This window comes from Drosophila simulans, chromosome X (assembly GCF_016746395.2).
Source record: "Drosophila simulans strain w501 chromosome X, Prin_Dsim_3.1, whole genome shotgun sequence".
Classification (NCBI taxonomy): domain Eukaryota; kingdom Metazoa; phylum Arthropoda; class Insecta; order Diptera; family Drosophilidae; genus Drosophila; species Drosophila simulans.
In genome coordinates, this window is record NC_052525.2 from 18,474,088 (window position 1) to 18,483,913 (window position 9,826).

At 44.9% G+C, this 9,826-nt stretch overlaps 1 protein-coding gene across 1 annotated transcript in view; it reads left to right on the forward strand.

The window, feature by feature from the left end:
- The window catches only part of LOC6740219 (midnolin homolog), an 86,802-nt gene extending 77,393 nt beyond the window's left edge, over nucleotides 1-9,409 (forward strand). The window contains exon 7 of the transcript XR_005544691.1: nucleotides 9,289-9,409. The gene's annotated coding sequence lies outside the window, so the exon portion shown is untranslated. The remainder of the gene's footprint in view (nucleotides 1-9,288) is intronic.
- The last annotated feature ends 417 nt before the right edge of the window (nucleotides 9,410-9,826 follow it).

Sequence of the window (9,826 nt, forward strand, 5' to 3'; positions counted from 1 at the left end):
CTCCGTTTTCTTTTTTTTTTTTTTTTTGCGACTTTTCTCATACATGTGACCGAAAACTAGTCCTTGGGCAAGTCTATCTGGAAACGATTTGTGCACACTCGATTTGACAGTCAGTCAGTCAGTTGCTTTCCATTTCCCCCCTTTTATTATTTTACTTTTTTTTTTTTTTTTTGGTTGGGGGTGGGAGCTCTGTAACCCTTTCCCGCCCCACAGCCATTTCCCTTTTCCCTTTGCACCGAGAATCGTTTAAATGTAGCCAACAATAATAAAACATTTTAAACTTGCGCCGGCTAATAAAGCAAAGAGGGAAAGGAGCGGAAGAGGAGGAAAAAGGGGGAAAGGAGGAAAAGGAACTCGAAATGAAATCAGAGCCACATCGAAATGGGAAAATGGGGAAAACGTCTGCTTTTCAGCTCTGGGCAAATATGAAAATGGATCTCGCCAAGAACGACGACGATTTGGGGATTCCAGTGCCGGACAATGGAGATAAGGATGAAAGGGAAGGAGCCAAAGGAGCCGATGGAGCCAAAGGAAGGATTGGGGCAGAATGGCACATGTGCTGGGGAAATCGGGCATAAACATTCACTTAGCCATAATAAAAGCCAAGCCGCACACAAAGTACTCAAATGAACAACATTTCTATTTAAACAGGGGTCAGGGGTCATCACTCCGCTCGGGGCCAAGCTGGAAATTTGGAATTTGTCAGAAGTTTGGTTGAATGAAGCCCGGTTCCTGGTTCCTGCTGCCTGGTTACTGGTGCCTGGGTGCCTGGGTGCCTGGTTGACTTTTCTCCGGCTAGATTGCGCCCGACTGATTAAAAATTGAATGATGAAGGCCCCGGAGACGATGACGCTCACATTGAAATTGTTAAACTTGCCCCCGTCCTCAAGTAGGAAAATGTTGGTTGCTGCCAAGGAAAGCCATCATGCCTTATTCTTATGCAACACTCGGAACACGGAAAGAGAAAGCTGAAACTGAAACTAAAATCGAACAGATTCGTTTAGCTGGACAGCCCTAATTATTTGCAGTTATATTTATTATTTATAACTAAAATGACACGTTATTTGCTCTTAGCATCTGAACAAATGCAATTATTTGGTCAATTTAAATGCAGCTCTCGGTGGTAGAAACCATTCAAAAGTAATTAAAACAATGTAGGCTAACAGGCGGTGCATATGGCAACAAATTTTTAATATTGGGAAGAAAGCAGGTGCAAATTAAATCGATAGTTTCTAACCGCAAACAATGGCCATTTATTCCATGTTGCTGCCAATACAGTGTTTTCATTTTAATGTAAATTGCGCTCTGCTCGTAATGCCCCTTCGACATTTTACAGCTTTTATTCGCGTCTCATTTAACCGACTGACATTCCTAAATCCAATGCGCAGCATTTCTGCGAGTGTAGCTGAGTGGAAGAATGGCGAAGGAAAGCCTTAACCCGCTGGCGCCAAAGTCGCGTGGGTAGCACAATAAATTTGCAAGGACAAGGACCCGTTTGGTCTGGTCCTCGGTCGTCTGCTCCTTTCATTGGCAAGGCGCCAAGCCAACGGATCAGGTCCAGGTCCAGGGGAATGGCTACGGATACGGGCGGATGGACGGGCGGGCAGAAGGACATACGGACATACGGACAGACAGACGAACGGACGGACGGACGGACGGACAGGGGTGATGGCGTAACGGCGGACCCGGAGCACAATGCCGGGCGTGGAGCAATAACACACACTGAATTTTGGGGGTGGCTCAACGGTAGCTGGTGGTGACATTGTCCGCCTGCGTTCCCTTTCATACTCACTCGTGTACAAGTGCACTGAGAGAAATACCAGCTACTTGGAAATGATAGTTCAATGCATGGTTATCATAGGCAGTTCGTACATCTCAATGGAGTAAGGATTTCTGCACTTTAAATAGGTGCTTGGAAAATAAAATCCATTACCCAAGTTCGAGTATTTTTTGCCAGTGCACGCACAGAGCGTCTGAGCGTACTCCTTGGTTTTCGGGGGTTGTCTAACCGAAATCACCCTCCACTCGCCGCCTAAGACGAGAACTGTAGTAAATAATTCTTTAAAGATTTAGAGACACTCCACCCGCACAATTGCAAATTTTTATGAGATATTCGAGGCGGCAGAACGGGGGTGTGGCGCGTGCTTGTCGCGGCTTTTTAGCTATTTTCGTCAGTCGAACGGTGCTTTGGGACAAGGAGAGCGGGGGGCAGTTCGTCGTCGTCGCCGCCATAAGCCGGCCACATATCAAGATTAATTTTTTCCAAGATAATAAATTCAATGCAGATTAAATGGCAGAGACCATTAAATTATCGACTTGAGGTTCGCTGCGCCCACAGCTGGTGTGTTGTTGTGCGTGGTTTCATAGCGAGGGGTTGGACCTTTGGACCTCACCGGGGATTCGGGACCAAAATCAGGGAACTGGCCTGGGTACTGGGAATAGCAACCCACTATTTGGGCATTGTTCGGCGGCCTTAAGCTGATGACTGCATTAACATTAACAACGGGCAAACGTGCGTGAAGAGCAATTGATAATGCCAGATGAGATGAGCTGCTCGGCTGGGATGATGGAACATTTGTTGCGCAATCAATTCGACTGCCAAATGAGACGCAGTTGTCAAAAGGTTTATTCTGTCTCAGTCGCCATTGAAGGGCTCATCCACTGGCCGGGTGAAATAAGTCGCACTGCTCGTAATTGATGTGGATTACCCAACTATCGTTTAATATGTGGCATTCGGCACATGGTGCTCATGGCTCAAGTTGATTTTAGGGCCAGTGAATTCGTTATATTGCAACTTCATTCAGTCCAAAATGGTCACCTAACTGAATTTCGCGCTGATAAAGTGTTGGAAAAAGTATGTTATCTTGTTTTGCCATCCAATGTTTGGCTTAAATGCTAAGCCAAACTGACTTTAGCTGCCAGCATTTAATTATTTAGAAAATAATCGTTAATAACTTCTGTTTTTTTCCCACCTCTTTCTTTTGCCGATGGTTATGGAATGTGCATTTTTCAGACCCACAACAAGCCGTGTTAATTGACTTTAAATCCGATATAAATGGCCAAGTTTTCCATCAGCTTGTATGAAAAAATAGCCTAATGGACCTCCTTGGGATAATCTTTATGGTCTTCGGATATTCTGTTATTTCTTCTCCTTTATTCGTGCCATGAAAGTTATAATAGAGATGTACAACTCGCCGGGATTTTGCAGATCAGCTTGCAAGTAAAAAAGCAGAGAAAATAAAAAAAGAAATGGGCAAAACTTGTAAGTGAAAACGGAAAACAAAACGCAACGCAGACACATCAATTACGGCAAAGGGTGGAAAGATGGGAAAATCGGGGCGCAGCTTCAATTGAACGCGGCTCGTTGTCCTTTATTCCGGCTTTTGCTCCTTTTTGGCCAAGATGGAGAGTAGTAGCGAGCACTGCTAAATGCAAACGACAGATCCTCCAACCAAAACGCCCGACCATAGCTTTATCTTAGCCCATCAATCAGGACCAGAACGCTAAAAACAAGAAAAATTCAAAAAGGAAAACCAGGCAGTGCAAAAAACAGAAATAGAATCTCAAAGTCAATTTTTTGGCAAACAAACAAACCGATTGACGTAGGCCCCTAAAAACCAAAAAAAAAAATACCATTCCCCATTTTTCCTTTGCTTAATCAATGTGTGGTGGTGAGTGCGGGAAAGCGGGGAAATGGTTGGAAATGGCTGGTGAAATGTCAAATGCGTTGATTGGAAAGCCGCCAGCGCGACTAAAAACGCTGGCAAATCGCGTTCGCGTTAATGTGAATGAGATTTGTTGCAAATCAATGGGGTAAAGGTAGCGACGAGGGCAAGGCACTTGTCGCCTCCCGTCCCGCCAGACCGCACAATCAGTTTCCGTTTCCGGTCGCTGGCCGCACAATTAAGCGCGGCGTCGGCCATTTTGCCCGTGTCCCTGCTGCTGATTTTGTCGTTGTTGTTATTGTCGCTCGGCGTTGGCTAATAAACAAGCGCTGCAAACGAAGTGCGAGGTGGGAAAATTGGGCAAGCAAAGGTGCCAAAGCGTTGGTTCTGCACTGGCAGAAAAAGTATATATTCACCTAAGAAATGAGACACCGATTCTATTATTTGTTTTAAAGATGTTGCAAAGCATTTGTAAACTAAATGCAATACATACATAATTAATCAACACTAGTATCTGTCTTAGTTCAATGAAACTAAGTCTAAACTTCATCCCTACAACCCTAATATGATTATATACGTATGTATATTTATAAAAATAAACTAAATGAGTTATTATTGTATACTAAAATCGTGCGAACTTTACATATTTAAACTTGTCAAGGTTTTTTAAAGGAACATTTAAACGTTTCTTAGATTTTCTTCATACTAGTACATTTTGCAAAGGAAATTGCCAGATGTTCCCTTTATTTTTGCAAGTGTAGTTGGCATGCCTTGTTTGCTTTGGCCGCTGCTCCTGTTGTTGTTGTTTTTTTCGTACTTTGGTCTCCGGTCCTTGGTCGCTTCATTAACTGTAAAAAATACACACGCTTATGTATGTATGTATGTATGTATGCGTGTATGTATGAATGCAAATGAAGGCGGGCGACGGAATGGCACTTGGTTTTTCGTTGTTCCTGGCCATTATTATGGCCATTGTTGTTGCGCCGTGCCGCTTCACACCTTTATTTGTATTGGTATTGGTGTGTGTATTTGCATTTGCATTTGCGCTTGTATTTGTGCACGAGCTGTTGCGGGGAATGCGTTTTCATTTCGTTTCATTTCGTTTCGTCTCGTTTGGTCTGGTTTTGTTTGCCGGAGAGCAGCGAACAAACAACGTCGACAACGCCGACATTTGGTCATCAGAATATATATCTCCCGATGGGTGGATTGTTGTGTGCAGTGTGTGTGTGTGTGTGTGTGCGTTTGGGCTTGGCAAAGGCATTCCAGTCCACAACACCCTACCCTCCCCCCGCAATACCCGCGTTTGGATGGAGAAAAGGGGGTGTGGCAAGACCGCCCGCTGCGCCAATTTATGACCTGTCAGAAATTTCCCAGCACAACATCGTCGACGGCGCCTCGAAGCGACTTTAAGTGCATGGCCCCAAAAAGTAGGCAACACTTTCTGCACTTTGTCGATGGAGCAAGAAGGGGGTAGGGTGGGGGAATTGGGGTTGGCAACTGACCCACCACCACCACAAGGTGTCCTCATTTAATGGGATTAACAAAGTTTAAACGTGCTGGAGAACCTGCTTAAAAGTTTTACACAACATAATAGCTAGCTAGTTATATTTTACTCCATATAATAAAAGCTTAGGACGCGGTGACGTTCACTTGAGTTGCTTATTTGGTTTGTGCTCAACTGAATTTGGTTTCTGCTACAGTAATGCCTAAATAAACCCTTATGGCCAACCCCACTTGACCACATGCAATGATTGTCCCAATCAAATTCATATTCATCCATTATCAGGACGGCAGATGGTGCCCCTTGAATATCTACACACGCCAGACATCAGAGCCATCAATACACAATCAGTTTTAAGTTTGCCTTCCTGCTGCTTGCCAGCCAATTCGTGTTTATTGCAATTTATATAAAGTCTGTGACACGCCCTTTGACCCCCGCCCCCCTTTTATTCGCCGCCCCCTTTTGTTACCAGAATGTTTTCACTTGCCCGAAATTGTTTTCTTCTCTTGCCTTCGCTCGTTTCGCCTGACGCGCAGATTTAATATTTCCGCACTATTGTCGGCTGGGCAGGTGCTTCCCCCAGCCTCCAGACCCCCTCCCCCCGTTCACCTGGCCACCAGGGGCGCGGGGTCAAAGGTGGCCGGAGAGGGGGTTGGGTTGCCATGACGTTTTTAGGAGGGCACATGTCACATGTCGGTGCCACGCCTTTGGCCAAAGAGGCGGAGGTGGCGGGGGCGGGGCCCACGCAGAGAAGTGCTTCATGTTGTGGAGGTGTTGGCTCCCAACTCGCCCCCTTACCCCCTCCCAACTGCCACGCCCCCTTCGGCTCAATGATGCCTTTTGACGGCTTTTGACTTTTTGGCATTGTTGTTGTCGCCTGCTTTATATTTATATTGACGCTTTTTTACGCACACGCCATGCATGCAGCGACAGCTGTGGTCGATATAATAGTTGTGGTCTGTTCCGCTGGTTGTTCCATTTCAATTTTAATGGTTAATTTAATTATTGTTTTTTCTTTTTTTTCGTTGCGCCCAAAGCCACTGCATAATTTCATTTAATTGTTCGATTAAGCCTGACAATTTGGACCTGATGCAGTTTAGATAATAAATCAAACATTATGCACTTTTTACAGATTAAAAAAAAAAAAACCTAAACCAATGGCATTGAGCATAGCATATATTTGTTTAAATGTAATTAACCAACCCACAGAAAAAGCTCGTTGAAAATGGGAAATATTTAAAATATTTTCCAGCCTACCGCCGCAGATATGCAGTGAAAATTTTGAAAGCTGTAAATGCATAAGCACGCGAAGCTTATGAGCTAAGCTATTCTTTTTTTTGCGCCCTGTGCTGTGCGAGTTTTTTGCGACCTCGAATCGTAGGCGTTTTTTATCCCTGACTCCATTTATCTCTTTGGCACTCTCATATTTTTGCCCAACTTTTTGTAGCCGCTTGTGGATTTTGATGTCTGGCCGAAACGCAACGAGCCACACAATGACCGACAAGCAACTGACAGCCGCAGCACCACCAACCGCCAGCCACCGCCCACTTGCACCACCAAAGAACACAGCCTCTCATTCACTCATTCGCTCATTCAGTCAATCATGCAGCCATTCAATTTATCGTTGACTTAACTTCTTGATGGTTACAAAATGAAATTTATGGAAACTTTGCAGCGTCGCTCTTTCTCACTTGCCACCAGTGAACCGGAAGTGATGGGGCGCATTTGGGTACACGTACATATATGTACATAAATGTACATAGGTACTTATTTGAAGAGGTTTTTAGCTGGCAAAAGGTACCATAAATTACCCCAACGTTTGTTTTCTCGTTCGTCGGTTAATTAGGGGAGCTCTAATGAAATTTGCTGGGCGAGACAAACATCACTGAGGTTGGCTGACTTTAATGGCTACCTCAGTGATGCAGATGAACTAAGGATTGAGCTCTGAGGACACAGCTTACTAGTTATAAAAAGCACACAGCACTTAATATTTATTGGGAACTCACAGTTTTACTGATCCGATCCATATAGGTGTGTCAACTCTTAAAGTGGAATATTACGATGTGTTTCAGTTACATCGCTTGCCAGAGTTGTACCTTTCGCAGTGGCATCACTGGCAAATCGCACACCGTTTCCCGCACCCAGAAGAGCTGCCCAAACCGAAGGCTTGACACTTGTGTTTGGGCATCCATCAGAAGTCGAGTCTGGACCGAAAAGCGAGTGTTATCTTTGCGGTCGCATCTATAATGGGTTTTGTCACGTTGCAGACGAGTCTGCACCCTGATGTCCCTAACCATGCCAACTGACCCTCTGCCGAGGCATGAAAACCCACGTCGACATCAATAAACTCGAAACAAGAAGGTGAATGGGAAAGGGCAAGGGATGGGGATGAGCCAGAGTGGGTCCTGCATGAATAGGATGTGTGGCTCATTCGAAATACATTTGCCTGCTTAAGCCGATTTTAAAACTCAGTCCAGTTTTGGGTCACATCAGTCCGGTTTAACCTCCACTCCCCTTTGGCGTCCCCGAAAAGTGCTTAATAACTTTGGCACCAAATGGCCAGCCCAGCGACAAGTGCATCAAATTGTCAGACATATTCGCTCGCCCACTGTTGACTTTGACCGAACCGAACCGAACAACCCGGCAAAACATAATTGTTAAAGTCCAGTCCACCGGTCCTCTCCGATATTTTGCGGTTAAGTGGTGGGGGAGTGGTTCCGGGGCCGGCCCCTCCTCCACTTGGAGGACGCCCAATAAAGGCACATGCATGCAACAATAAATAAATTAGAACAAGGTGCGGTGTGACAGGGCCCAAGCCCATATAACGTGTACACTGGGAGAAAGGTGGTGCTGAAACAAGGGAAAACAAGTGGACATTTGCTTCAGAGAACTGGAGGAACGTCACAAAGGATTCAAATTTATGCAACAATATATTTTAAATGGATACTTTTAGACACCTTTAAACGGGGTGCTTCACAAAATATAATGTAGACTCTTCGTACCTTGGTCTAGTTTTTAATTATAACTGAAATATGGGTTACCGCTTTAGTTTAGTTGCATTTTTGTCTAATTCGCCCAGTGTTTAAGCTGTCGCTTAATAACGGGTTAGTCAGGTGGCTGGTTGGGTGGCACTTGGGTTGGGGGTGGGGTCTGCAGATAGGGCTACCGTTTTGTTGTCTGCTTGGCAGTCAGATGCAATTTATTGATAATATGCGGGGCACAGGAAGGACGACGAGCAGGGAGGCAAACGGGTACAGGAGTACGGGCGTACGGGAGCAGGAGTGCAGGATACCCCTGAAAGTCAGCGCCAACTTTATGAGAATGCGACCTTTCTGCCATTATGTTGGTTATTTACACACACACACACACACTCCACACACACTTTGCCACAGATGTCGAGGCAGTGCGCCAAAAGCCAAAAGCAAAAGCAAACGCTGGAGCACAAAATTTGTTGCACAAATTGTGGCAACAAATTTTAGCGCAGACAATATTCAGTTGGTTCTGGAAAAGTCGACCGAAGGGAAGTGACTACATGCTCGTAGTGTATGGGTGGGATGTTGGAGCTACCGGAAGTGGATAAAAGAAGAAGCTGCCAAAAGTCAATTGCTGGAATCTCCTCACTTGACTTGACCAAAAGCCCGAACTTGTTGAACCTTGTATGGCATCACAGTTCAATCGGTTGAGGTTTCAATTCGTACTGAATTTCTAAACCAAAATGCAGCTGAATAAATGCTATGAAATTCACAAAATGTAGCAACATTTTACAGGATTGAACTACAAAAAAAAAAAAAACATCCCATCATTGGCCACTAACAAAATACGAAAGTTATTTAAATCCAGCCCCACACAAGAGAAAACTAATTTTACAGCAGAATGATTTTGATTCAGAGTTTTCCGAATAGTTTACAGAATATTTATTTTGCCAAACGCTGGCTTTTATATTTTAACAGCACAAAACACACTTTATTTCAGACATTCGAATAACTGAAAGGGTTAATAGTAAAGCTTAAACCAAAACTAGTTTACATTCTAATATTTATAGTTATGTATATGTTATACAAACCTTAGATTAAATAAACAATTGATTTGAAAGCTAACAAATTGTTGCGCTCTCCTTTTCAGGAATACAATACAAAGACTGCCTCATGCCATGCCATCCACTATTACCACCAACCCAACAGCGGCAGCAGCTATAGCAACTACAGTAGCCGTCGTCACCATCAGCATCAGCAGCTGACGTCATCAGCGTCAACGTCATCGTCCACATCATCACTGCAGCCGCCCCGGAAGCGCTACTCCCTCGCCCAGGATCGTCTGAATCCCTTCGAGCTGGATATCTGCGATCCCGGAGAGATGGGCAGTAAGGAGGAGGAGGAGGAGGAGGAGGAAAACGAACAGGAGGAGCAGGAGGAGGAGGAAGAGGAGGAGCCAGGGAGAAGTTACTACCAGAGGAGTCAGATGAACCGGAGGCGCCACTACAAGTACGACGCCGTGGAGGAGTGCTGTCGTCCGATTTGCCAGGAGCAGCACTACGGCTCCATAGCGGATATGTTGTAAGGGGAGAGGGGATACGAATATGCAAAAGGGGGAGCGGAAGAGGATACGGACTCGGAATCACTTTAAAGCGAAACGCAAGGTACCTACAACAAAGTAACTAAAA